Source organism: Amborella trichopoda, chromosome 10 (assembly GCF_054954075.1).
Source record: "Amborella trichopoda isolate Santa Cruz 75 chromosome 10, AtrichopodaSantaCruz75HAP2 v2.0, whole genome shotgun sequence".
Lineage (NCBI taxonomy): Eukaryota > Viridiplantae > Streptophyta > Magnoliopsida > Amborellales > Amborellaceae > Amborella > Amborella trichopoda.
Window position 1 is genome coordinate 36,571,870 of NC_142345.1, and position 9,106 is coordinate 36,580,975.

General features: G+C 34.5%; 1 long non-coding RNA gene across 1 annotated transcript; it reads right to left on the reverse strand.

Moving 5' to 3' along the window:
- Positions 1-1,254: 1,254 nt before the first annotated feature.
- On the reverse strand, positions 1,255-2,743 carry LOC148780197 (uncharacterized). The gene is made up of 2 exons (XR_016042945.1): positions 2,524-2,743; positions 1,255-1,699 (listed from the first exon to the last, which is right to left on the reverse strand). It is a non-coding gene; the product is annotated as an uncharacterized LOC148780197 (long non-coding RNA).
- Positions 2,744-9,106: the final 6,363 nt, after the last annotated feature.

The following is a 9,106-nucleotide window of genomic DNA, read 5'->3' on the forward strand; positions in this document are numbered from 1 at the left end:
TAAGGGTGGATAATAAGCAAGGGCCTAATAGGCATTGAGCCAAGCCCCACAAGCATTGTAAATTGATCATCTGTATTCTGATGATGTGATTCATTACAAGTGCAACAATCTGGTGGCCTCTGAAGTAGGACTCGAGAAGAAGAGCTTAGATAATATTTGGACTGACAAATGCTTCAAAGAAATATAAAGAGCAATTGCAAAAGAATGCCATGGAATTGGAATGTAAGCTTGAGGAACTGGATTGCAGCCTTGTGAATGATGTAGTAATCTCATTTGGAACAAAATCCTGTTTTCCTTGGTGTGTATGTGCGTGTGCATGCGTGCGTGTGTGTGTGTAGAGAGAGAGAAGACGCACTACCTGCTGTGAGAAACAGAGAATATGTGAGCTACATGGGGGCCATTTGAAGATTTGTACAGCCAAACCATGAGAGAGATGGATATAAAAGGGAGCCACATACATGAGTGCAAAAGGTGAGAGTGGTAGTGGATGCCAAGATTACACCTCTTCCCAAGGTCTGTACTATATGTGATATTCAGTGAGTTAGCCGACTCACCTATATATGTGTGTCCCCCCTCCAAAGTCCATCTTAAAGATAGATTTTGAATCCAAAATTTTAGGATTTGCTAATCTCAATCATGATGATGATCATGAATCTGGAAAATTTTCCCCAAAAAAATAAACTTAGTGTTTTTAGAATATATGTTTTTTACCATCGATTTTTCCTTCTTGTGGAGGAACCATTTTTTGACATCCATCTCTAAGATGGACGTTTGATGCATAAGCAGACTAACAAAACCACGTGCGTCGACTGACTCACCATAACCAAGTCATATACTGAAAGGTGTAATTGATCACCAGAAGAGGATGTGTGTATGATCCTTCTTACTTCAAAGACCTTTTTTCAAGTTTGGCTTAACATTTTCGCCACATATCCTTCAAAAACACTCCTAAAATCCTGAAGTAGAGAAAGTCCTAGCAAGTTCTTGGACTAATAGGATAGGTGAATGATTGACAAATATGCGGCTTTGCTGTTTCTCTTTTTGTATTTGTGTGTATAAATTCATGTATGTAAATATGTAGTCATGTGCATAACGATCACCTAATTCAGATTGATCAAAAAATGAAGATTGCGATTGGGAGGGCTGCCAATCAAGATTGCTAATGTGATAGTCGCAGCCTCCCATTGCACTCAGTTGATTAGGAATGAAAAGGAGAGGGAGTAGCTTTCCACATCAATTGCACAAGGGGGCCTGAAAAAAATCGGCTTTTTGAATTTCCTCTCTATAGCAGAAGGGCAGAGGAGATCATATCCCATTCACCGATTAGCCTCCTCAGGTGTTTCATGCTTTTTTTTGTTACACACCCATCCCAAATGAAGCATAAGCATTCAATCCAGTTATAATCTAAGCCCTAACCCGATATGATCTCTAGAGGCAAGTCAAAACTGTAGCGCCAAAAAACTGAATTCTTGTGTTTCTGGCATAATCTTTGACTTTTAGATGAACAACTCCATATTTGGCTAACATAGGCCTTAAGTTTCACCTTTAACCAGTTTTTCTCAACCTGATTAGTTTGGCAGCTTCCTGATTGCTGATACTGATTACCTCTTTTGGCCATGTTCTTTTGCATCCTGGACTAATGCAATGTTCCTGTTCTTGCACAGACAACTTTCATCCAAGATCCAAGACTACTTTCTTGCTTGTACATACAGAAAATAGCAGAAATTCAGTACATTTCCCTCCATCAACTTCTGATAAAGTATAACATCTATCCAGAAAAAGTAGATAACAGTTACTATTTCTCGATAGAAATGCAATTTCGTTAACACCACCATGCGCAATAAAGTCAAAAAAGTTATTATTCATGTTCTGACAGGAAAATTGAACCTCGCGATACTAGTTCATGGAATATGAACCGGGTAAGATACCACAAGAATTGGTGCTATGCACAGCCAAAAATACTGATCAATAGACCACAAACTGATAGTGATTCATATTTATAAAGATCACATGACAGAAAACAGCACTATCCGCAAATTAGATCAATCACACACTTTGGCTTTTGGGAATGAATCTGAAAACACATAACATAGATTTTTATTGACTCCAGATTGTTAATGTGGGTCTTTCTTCCATGAAGTGAAACCAAACTAAGAGCTAAACTTAGAAGAAGCAATAAGATCAGGTTCTAAAGGATCAAATGATACAAATTTCAACAATTTCCACCATAATATTAAGTAAATGACAGTAAAACAATCATGCACTCTTTCAGCAAAGAACTTAAATCAACTCCGAAACTAACTGAAAATAGCAGCATAAAATGATATCTAACTAAAAAAATTCAAGTAAATGCCAAGAAAAAAACAGATAATAGAAAATTGACCAGAGAATATCGTCATCAGCTACTGTAATCTGTAGATATGTGAATCAGAAATTCTACGAAAGCAATCGACTACAGTACCACGATTCTATTGAAGATAAGATGGCATTTGGTAGTAAAAACAACAGATAAACATTGCATACCTATGTGAATCTCCACTCCACTGAGCTTCACTTGAAGGATTTATGCATTGCTAATCTTCCTTCATAATGAACATAATCCATACCTTATTCTCTCGATGATTCAATGCATTTGGAGAATTCTAGAATTAAAAAGATTTTACATGAGATTTATTAATTATCAAGACTTCAAACAAAATATTTATTAATTATCAATCGCAAACAAAAAGAAAGCTTAGCCAAATAGTAGAAAAACCCGTAGAACTTGCCATTTTCAAGCCAAAGCCTTTTTTTCCCACCATTCAGAAATTTAGAATTCGAACAACCCTTCCTCCCGCCATTGTCCCCATTTCTTCTTCCCGCCATTTCTACCCTTATTTATTCCAAAAGTTTGCTCTGTCAAAAAACCTTTCAATCTTGACCATTGGTTTCAGAACTTTAAGAGACCGTTCATTCCACAAAGTAGAAACAAGCCATACACAGCTTGTGTATTGTTTCAACTTACGAAAGGGATCGGTGCAATAACGCCGCAAATCATTTTGCACCCTCCTAGTGTATAATCGCTTACCAAGATGGTATACAATGAGAGTATTCGGTGAGCACAATTATTTACAACCATCGATATGAAATTTAATAATTTGGACGTTTTTCAAACTTCAACAAATTTGTTTTTTTTTAAGTTTGAGATTAGTCAATCGAATAAATAAAGATACCCAATTTTACATCAAAAGTTAAATTTAATTGTGACAACTTTATATTAAAAGTAAATGATCTCATTTTATATTTTTTAGTTAAAAAGGGCCAAAAAAAAAAAAAAAAGCACTCTAACCGCTTTTTGCTTATTTTTTTATTTTTCAATTGCAATTTTTATTTTTCACTTATCCACTATAGTTAAAATCAAATTTCCCTTTTTAATGTCATTATATCCCCCATCCCCTTTCTCTCTCTACCCTTGTCTCTCTCTTCCTTCATCTATTTTCTCGCTCCTCTGCATGAATTTTCACCCAAACCCTATTTTTCTCTCTACCCATCAACCTTCCCCACCTTACTCCCTCTTTCCTGTGAACCTTTCATTCTTTCTCTCTATAACCCCTTAACCATTTCCCTTTCTCTCTCATGGGGTGGAGAGAGAAAGGGAAGGGCATAAAAATTCATGGGGAAGAGAGAAAAAGGGACGAAATGGTAATGGAGAGAAAAAAAAGGGATTAAAAAAGGAAGGGATTTGAACTATAGGGGAGATAAGTGAAAAAAAAGAAGGTAATTTCAGAAAGGAAAAAGTCAACAAAATGGATTAAGGGGTTATTTAACCGTTTATTTTATTTTAAAAAAAAAATTAGGGAGCGAAAGTTACCCATGGATCCAAGGACGTACATAGGGCCATAAATTTAGACAGGGAGTTTACGCCTTTTTCCTTATTATTACTCAAAGAGAAAACTACGCAAGTCCCTCTCAATTATCGGTATTTTATTCTATTTTTTCCAAGTTGCCCATATTTAGCACCTTAAAGGTTTTTAAAACTTCAAACACTTTAGACCAATGATTTAAAAATCGGTGAGTCAGGTTCGACTCGAGAATCGTGCTGGTTCCCATTTCTAACACAAATCGGGAACCGCTCGGTTCTAAAGCAGAACCACCAGTTCCTCACCCAGCTCTGTCTGGTTCCCTCTCTGTTCTAGCGGGTTCATTCCCGGTTCTAACCGGTTCTCTCCCGATTCTAACCTCAAAAGCACCTTCACACGTGTGAATGGTGCGTGTCGCACACATGCGTACGTGTGACACGAGCGGTACACACTCCCACATATGCCACACACACTCCCACACGTGGGACACGCACATGCACGCATGCACTGGTTCAGACCTTAAAAACACCTTCACGCCTTCACACGTGTGTATGTGTCACATGTGCGACACACCACTTCCACATGTATAAAAACACCTTCACACGTGTGTACGCGTCACACATGCGACACACACCACTCCCACTTGTGCCACACGTGCGACACGCATCACTCCCACATGTGCCACACGTATGACACGCATCACTCCCACATGTGCGACACACACCACTCCCACATGTGCCACATGTGCGATACGCACATGTACGCATGCATGTGCACGGAGGCCCTAGTGTTTTCACACTTGTGTTTGTCTTCTAATTACATAGTTATTTATATAACATATTTGAATACTCATCTTTCGATGTGAGATAATTCTCAAACGTCATTAAATGAAAATAAAATGTAAATATATGCTATTAATAGGCAATTTTAAATACATATGCTAAAGAGGTATGATGGTTATTATTATGGTTATTTGCTTTAACTGCTCAAGTTCAAATCCCCCCATGGGCTTCTCAAGGTTCAAATACCCCTTGGGCTATATAATAGGTCATCCTTTTTTAAGTTAATTTTTTGTTCCCCTTGGGCATATAATAAATTAAAGTGTTATTTTCAAAATTTGTACGTATTTTATTAATTTTTACATTGATAATCAAATCTTTAATCTTATTTATTAATTTTTATATTATAAATCATGTAATGTACTATTTTTCTTACAGTTGTCAATAATACATTTTAAATTAGATAATATTATAAAATATTTTTAATTTGTTATTATTTATCTAATAAAATAATTATAAAATGTAAACTAATAATTATAATTTCAGTATATAATATTATAATTAGTTAGGTTGTAATAATTTTGGATTATAGTTAGTCAGGCTGTAATAATTTGGGTTTTTTTAGCGGATTAGTTTAGCCAAAATGAGATTTTAATGGCCATTCTTTCATTGATTTAGTCTACTATTTATTATAGTCCATGTATAATTATATATTTTATCCATGATAATTATATAATTTTTCTTTTATGTGATGTAAATTTAATACTTAAGTTTATACAGCGAAAGAGCATCTCAATATTCACAAATTGATGAAAAAAATGAAAGTTAATAATGTAGTATCCTCATTTCTACTACATTATATAATATTCACAAATCCGATCCGAGTTACCGATCCACTTTTTAAACCATTGCTTTAGACCTTTAACATGCCAAATTACATTTTTTTAAAATAAAAAAATACGATACCTTCAAGACCCCAAATTGTGAAGTTCTCATATTTTGAAAAAAAATAGACAACAGAAAACAAAAAACGAAACTGAACTTCTATTTTCAAGGTTGAAAATAGTTTAGTTTTGGAAAACATAATAACTTGATATCTCGAAGCGTCCAAAGTTTTAAACTTCACAAGTTGAGGGTCCTCAAAGGGGGTAATTTGGGAAAAAACACAAAAATGGGTGTGATTGTACTTTGAAGGGGATTTTTTAAACAACGGTATTTTATGGGGATATATGCACAAATTGCTCTCATGTAATGTCCAGTAGAGAAAGGAGATATAAGAGCCTGTTTGATGTACCGACAACTCATTATTTCAATAAAATTAAATTTGATATTAAATTGTCTGTTGTTTGGCACAAAGTGATCTAAGATCAATCTCAAGTAGTTTTACAACCAATGTTATTTTCTAAAAAATACCTATACTTTATTCACAATGATTTACTAAAAATCACAGTTTTTGTTTGAAATAACTAAAAAGAGATAGAATTTGTTGAAATAGCTAAATAACTAAATAATATTACATGAAATACAATATATGTATCAAATAATTAACAAGATAATTACATACACTTAGTCTAATTAAAAAAATCCTTGGATACCTTAAACCTCAAACCATAAAGCTCAAACCTAGTAGTTTTTTCACGCCTATTCTAAATCTAAAACCCTTTTTGCCCCATCAAAACTCTTTTTCTGGCCTAAACTGCACTAGGAACCACACTAGCCCAATAATCCAATGATGCATACACCGTAAGAAACAACTTAGAAATACCATAAAAGTCTCGATATTAGGGCATCCTTATTGGTTGACCCTATACTAGTATTAACCAAGCCTAAACCTTCTTAGTTGGCTCAACCCATTAAGAAAAGCTTCCTAACTAGGCTAAACCATCATTAAAACCAACCTAAGTAGGCCAACCATCCAAATCAGCCTAAATCCCTAGTTTAGTAAATCTCAAACTAGATTATGCTCCCAATCACCCATTAAACCACCCTAATTTACCTAATGCCTATTATTAGCTCAAAAACAATAAAACAAATTAAAATAAATTTAAAATGGGTCATTTATCCCAAAAACTCCTCAAAACCCTGACCTTCATGACCAAACCAACCCCACAGTAACAAGGGGCGTGGGAAAACAGGTTGCGGGTAAGGGCCCCTATTTGGGACCCACTGTCGAGTGCATTGGAGAGGCCTTCATACAACACATTTGGTGTCCTGGGGCCATTGCAACTACTCCAGGTTTTCTTTTAAGGACACAATTTCTGAGTCCATGTAAATATGAGTTCACTCTTAAAATGTAATGAATGAGATTATGATTGATTTTATTGTAAAATAATGAATGAGATTATTTGATTGATTTTAGTTGAAGATCATATTTCCATAAGATGGTATGAAATGATATGTTGGTAGTGTTATTTGAATACGCAGTAAATCTCTCCCTTAGGAAAGGGGTTGGGGTTGGGGTTGGGGTTGGGGTTGGGGTTGTGGTTGTGGTTGTGGTTGTGGTGGTAGCACCCTCACACGTTAGTCACCACATTCTAGTTTCTGTTCTCATTGACGTCACCTTACTAACATCTTCAAAAAACTAACTCTATAAATAAATGAGATTTTTTTTTTCTAATACATAATAAATCTCTCTCTCTCTATTATGCATTTATCTCTCTTAAAATTGGAAGGCTAAAAGAGGTACATGCTTTATCTCTCTGTCTTCTCCTAAATATGGGACTGTATCCTACAATATGTATACAATTAGGGCCCCTTTTTATTTTTCACAACACGTGTCCACCTTTTAACTTTAGTTTAATAATGTAGTATAGATAATAGATAGATGAATATTTATATTTTCCTACTCATTAGTATGAATGTGATGGGGAAATATCGAGTTTTTACCTTACATACTAAACACTTTGATAGGTACCAAATGCTGACATTCATATCGATGTCCATTTAACATTCTCTCCATATGACTTAAAAGCCGTGAATCTCTTAATCACTTGTATGAATGCATTGGGGAAGCACTGAGTTTTTACCTCAAGCACTAAACACTTGGATAAGTACCAAATGCCAACACCCATATCGGTGTCCATGTAGCATTGTATCCATATGACTTAAAAGCCTTGAATCCCTTTAAAAGTGGGTAATTAATAATGTAGTATAGATAATAGATAGGTATTTATATTATATTACTCATTATCTCACATGCTAGATATTTCGATAGATATTAAGAGCTGACATATAACATCGTCTCCATATGGCTTAAAAGGTTTAAATCCCTTAAACTTGGGGAAAAAAAAGTAAGGATCAAACCTTAGAAGGGCAAACAAGATGCCATTTGGCCCAGTAAACCATCAATGCTTTTATGGTACAAAATTGTAAATCATTATAAAAGGGACATGGTTTTTATGCGGCCAGCCCACAAAATGCAGGCTTGGCAATTAATATATTTTTTAAATATAATTTGATTCTAATTTCTAGATAATATATAATTTTAACATGGAGATCATGAATATGAAAAAAATAATAATTTTGAAAACTAGAAATAATAATTATATGAAGAAAACATTTAGACAGTTGGTTACAATTGTTTTCATATAGACCACCTATTTACATCCATCTATTGTTTGCAAAATCGCCCGATCTAATGGTTTTGGGCGGTTAGGGTGCTTTTAAAATATATTTTTAGATTAGTTTGATAGTTTTCAAGATGATTTGGGAATTTTTATTAGGACAATTGTTTCATGCGGGGTGGACAACATTTCTACAATATGCAATCCAGATGTATAAGGCATCTATCTTAAAGATGGATGCAAATAGGTGGTCTATTTAAAAACAATTGTAACTAACCGTCCAAATGTTTTTTTATTATAATTATGATTTCTAGTTTTTACTTTTTTTTTTTCATATTCATGATCTCTATGTTAAAGATTATATATTCTCTAAAATTAGAATCAAATTATATTTAAAAAATATTTTTATATCCAAGCCCACATTACTACAATATGCGGGCTGGCTGCATAGAAACCGTGTCCTTTTTCTTATCACATGATCCAATTTAGTTTTTTAATTTTTCCAAAATATTCAGGATATGAATTAAATTATTAATAATCCATCGTTTATATATTTTTTTCATCATCTATAGTCTTTTAATGGTTTCTATACTTCTTTTAATTTTTACTGATTTAGACCTATTTGTAACAACTTTTTACCTTTTCTTTTATTGTACATTTTTTTTTATGGTTTACAATACCGGGGCGAGTCCACCGGCAGTCGCCTGGGTAACTTGCGTCGGTCCAGCGGCCCAATGCAAATCTGAAAATCACACAAGGGGGCCTCAAGTTTTTTAAGCCAGTGAAATATTTTGCAGAAGGAGGTAAATGGCTGATCGGGACGAAAGGGGGCGAATTCGAGGAACGGGAATTTGGTTCGACAATGTATGAGATATCTGCAAGTCAATGATATACACACAGCTAAAAGTTTGAAAAGAGCAAAAAA